The 4,139-nt window shown below is 38.1% G+C and overlaps 1 protein-coding gene across 5 annotated transcripts in view; it reads right to left on the bottom strand.

Moving 5' to 3' along the window:
- Positions 1 to 3,567, bottom strand: part of mus81 (mus81 structure-specific endonuclease subunit) — a 49,997-nt gene extending 46,430 nt beyond the window's left edge. For 3 of the 5 annotated variants that reach the window (XR_010855671.1, XM_067118724.1, XM_067118727.1), the window contains exon 1: positions 2,265 to 2,419. The gene's annotated coding sequence lies outside the window, so the exon portion shown is untranslated. Of the gene's footprint in view, positions 1 to 2,264; positions 2,420 to 3,326 lie in introns of those variants that run through there. The other 2 variants (XM_067118726.1, XM_067118725.1) reach the window with 2 other exon arrangements.
- Between the last annotated feature and the right edge of the window lie 572 nt (positions 3,568 to 4,139).

Genomic DNA, 4,139 nt, shown 5'->3' with positions numbered 1-4,139 from the left:
TTTTCACTGTTAAGATGGGTAGCTCTTGTTACGTTCAGTATGTTTGTTTTCACTCCTGATAAATGCGCATTGTGACAATTTTCGCCTACATGCGTAATGACTCCACCCACTAAACAAGATTCTTCAATTAGAATACAGTACCTGTAGTAAAAAGCATTACTATTGGCACCTGCTTTTGCTGGACTTCAGTTGGTGTGTTTCGGCGACAACCCATTTGCGCATGCGTTCCCTCAGTTGTTCATATCTGTGCTGACCTACTGGAGCTGAATTTTTGAATCGTCCAATCAGAATTCAGATATTTTTTTATACAGTACTTTTCTTTCGTGTTTCAAGGATGTCGTTGGAAAAAGCCGGTTCAGACTGAAAACCAAGTTAGTGTAGTCATGGCTGGTCCAATTGTGACGGTTGTGCTGTAACTGAATATGAGGCTATTAGCCGGTTTTTAAGAAAAATGACGAATCTGTACAATTTTTTCAGAGATCACGGCGTTCTTCCAAAAGAAGGTGAAGTGTCCCAAGTGTGGCAAGGATTTGTGTTCTACGTGCTGATAGACATTATTGGCAGTGTAATGCCAAAGTTCACAAACCTAAAAGTAAAAAGCGAGTTGCTTGTAACTTTTCAGTAAGTGATTTCAAGGGTTCATTTCTTGATAAATGTCATTTTCAACCCTGGAAGTTAATTTTGTTTGTTAATGCTTGGTTGAGGAAGAGGTTTACCCTCGAACACATTTTCCAAAATTTAAATTTGAAACCTGAAACGTCCGTCAATTGGAGGAGTTACTGCTCCGAAGTGACAGAGCATTTTGTGCAGAATCAGCCTCTAATTGGAGGTCCACACGTCGTAGTTGAGATTGACAAATCTAAATTTGGAAAATCTAAATACGGACGAGGCAGGGAGGTTCGTGGAGTGTGGGTCTTTGGTGGGATAGAGAGAGTGTCCTAAAAGTTTTTTTTTAGTACCTCTTATTGAAAATCCACATAGAGATGCTGCTACTCTTATCCCACTAATTCTTAAATATATCAGTCCGGGGAGTATTATAGTCAGTGACGAGTGGGCGTCGTATAAGAGAGTAGGTGAACTTGGTTATCGGCACCTGACTATAAACCATAGCGAGGCTTTTGTGGATTCAAATAATCCAGAAATTCATACTCAGAATATCGAGCACTTGTGGAGAGACATTAAATCATATGTCCTTAGGTCCGGCACTCGAAGAGAATACTACCGTCAGTACCTGTCTCGCTACGTGTTTATCAGGTCAGTAACGGATCATCGGCAGTTCCTTCACGCCTTCTTCATCGCTGCTGCTAAACTGTACCCTCCCTTGGATCATACCTCCCAGCCTGGACCCAGTGGGCCTTCTTCCTCAACCGACGTTCACCCTGGTGGTGTTGCTGAAACATCAGACTCCGAGTAGTAAGGTAAGGAAACAAAATCTAGTCTAGAAGTGTCATTTTTTAATGCATTGACTAATTGCTAATGTCCTGTGACCCCTGTGGGCGTGGCGCAGCTCAATATTACCGCTGCCATATATACGTGCCTGCGACAATCTTTAAAATATGCAAATAAGAAGCGCTAGTTTTGCATGGCTTCTGAGACTACCCATTCCTTTTGCATACATATAGAGTAAAGGGCAAACTATACATGTGCGCGAGATATCATCATCAGAGCACAACTAAACAACAAAAAAACTACCAGAAAATTTGGTTTTCCATGCAAAAACGGCTGGCTGGAGTCTTCCGAAAAATTACCGTAATTTTATTATGTATACAGTATATCATTTGCCGGGGAAGGATAAGTATTCATTTGCGATGGAAATAAACCTCAAAATCATTCAAATCACATCATAATACAACAGAAAAACCTATATTTTATGTTGAAAGCAATTAATGTCCATAAGTAAAATAATACCGAAATACCCCACGAGGGTCTAATATTTAGTTCTACCCAAAAAGGAATCTCGGAAATGTTTAAAACACATTAAAACATAGGAAAATCTTTTCCAGCCCAAAATATGAGCCCAATAATGGTGTGAAGTAATGTTACCCAGGCCTCTGGCCTACTAGTCTAAACCTACGCATGGCCAAACATAAATTACACCCTAGAGTAGGCCTGATGAGTGAAACACGTACGCAGCCTAGTCTATTTTCATGTCTCAAACTAGCCAATGTGTACGGTAAGCATTAACTAAGGCAACAACTGCAGGCTTAAAAATGCTCAATTATGGACACCGCGCAGAACCTCTCACAAACAACAAAATAATCTACCTTTGAAAAGACTACAAATATTCACAAGGGTTTTAATTTATACGCGGGGCGTTTCTACCCGTCCGTCCTTTGGGTCTTCTTCTAGTAGTAGTAGTAGTAGTAGTAGTAGCATATGTCTTCTGAACGGCTCCCTCGCTCTCCGGTTTTCCTTTGCGTTAAATTTATTGGTTCTAGAGCTCCACATGCTTATGAATTCCTTCCTATTCTCAGTTTATTCTGCTGATATGGATGTTGCACGAAGTAAAATTTGGAGCTTTTTACATTATTGTCTTTATGCTGTACTTCCTATTTCTACGGGTTAATGTCTCCTCTGGATCTATGCATTATCAATAAACACACCCTTGGTGTTTTTATTAATAATGCGTAGACCCAAAGGAGATATTAAATCGTAGAAATATGAAGTAGAGCATAAAGACACACTATAAGTAGATTTCATTTTCAAAACAGCAAAATTTAACCTTGTCCTAGTGTATATGTCTAACAAAGACAAAGAAAAGTAAGGAATTAATCGTTGTCTTCTCTCAGAGTGCACAAAACTAATACCAGCAGGGATACTTTTGTTCTTGTGTTTCATTAGTGCATAATTGTGCTTTGTTGCATCATTCTAATACTAATTCAATCGATCTGGCTTCATTTCAAAATTTCTTAGTATGTCTCCATCTGTATTACTGTAATGAGTTTCTATTCTCCTTTTTCCTTACAACTTGTACTACATCTGACTTCTAATCCTTCATCTAAAATGTTGTAACTATGCCTATCATCCAACCTACGAGTCTGTTTACAATTCTAAAGCAGTTCCTTTTGCCTACTCATACTGCAGTTTAAACTTCCCCCACTGCCTAACCTGTCTTAATTATTTATATGACTCAAGTTCCTATCGCATGTATTTACATTTCTTTGGTTTTTCCTATCACCATAATCCAGCCTTATAAAAACTACCTTCTTTATTTTCCTTTACTGATGTAGCCTACCATTCTTCTCTGTTTCCATACTTTTTGACTTCCTTTCTTACTCTTTGACAGCTATGCCTGGCAAAGTGGATAGCCTTTTATAAATTTCTACCTTTGCATTCCTTTGTCATTTTGAGTTTTGAATGATGTTCCACTTTTTTGAGTTTGTTTTCCATTTCACTGTTATAATTTTACCAACAATGGTCTCTGTTTGGCCTCCTTGGTCTTCCAGTGTTATGTCAGGCCCTGTCGTAACTAATCTTCTTCATTTGCAAAACTTCTTTGCAGGTCTCCCAGTCTTTCCTTATTTTCTTCACCATTTTTCATTCCTGACTCACTGGTAAATTGAATACTATTGTCAAATTCTCTTTTCCTCTTTTTTTTTTTTATCCTGTTCTTCTCTGCTTCTTCTTGTACTTTTTCTCTAGATTGTTATATAGCTTCCCTTTTATTCCTTTAGAAATACTTGTACAGTACTCTCTCTGATGTCCTTTACTTTATTTTCTGTTATCTGTTACAATCTCGGTAATGGCATATAACAGGTCACTCTCTTCACTATTTTCTTCTCTAACCTACCTTCCTCGACTCCATTCCCATTAAATGTTTTTCACAAATCAATATGTAGTATTATGGTTTTCTTTATAACTTTAATCAACAAATTAGACAATTCATATTCTTTATGGTCATCAGATCGACTGAAGATTAATCTGGCTTTGTTCCAGCACAAACTCATTTGTTGAGCACCTTGTGCAAATCTGTTAACGGTAGCTGTCATTTCATGTACAGCACATGAATATCTTATTTCCCATGCTGTGAAAATTTTCTGGTTGCATTTCTCACTCCCGTTCAGAAAAAATGAAATCACCTCTCATTTGTCTGGGGTTTGAGTGTGGAACACAGATTACCTTTTGAGGATGACGACTTG

This window comes from Macrobrachium rosenbergii, chromosome 16, assembly GCF_040412425.1.
Source record: "Macrobrachium rosenbergii isolate ZJJX-2024 chromosome 16, ASM4041242v1, whole genome shotgun sequence".
NCBI classification, from domain to species: domain Eukaryota; kingdom Metazoa; phylum Arthropoda; class Malacostraca; order Decapoda; family Palaemonidae; genus Macrobrachium; species Macrobrachium rosenbergii.
Note: the sequence above shows the minus strand (reverse complement) of the source record. Positions and strands in the feature narration are given on the sequence as shown.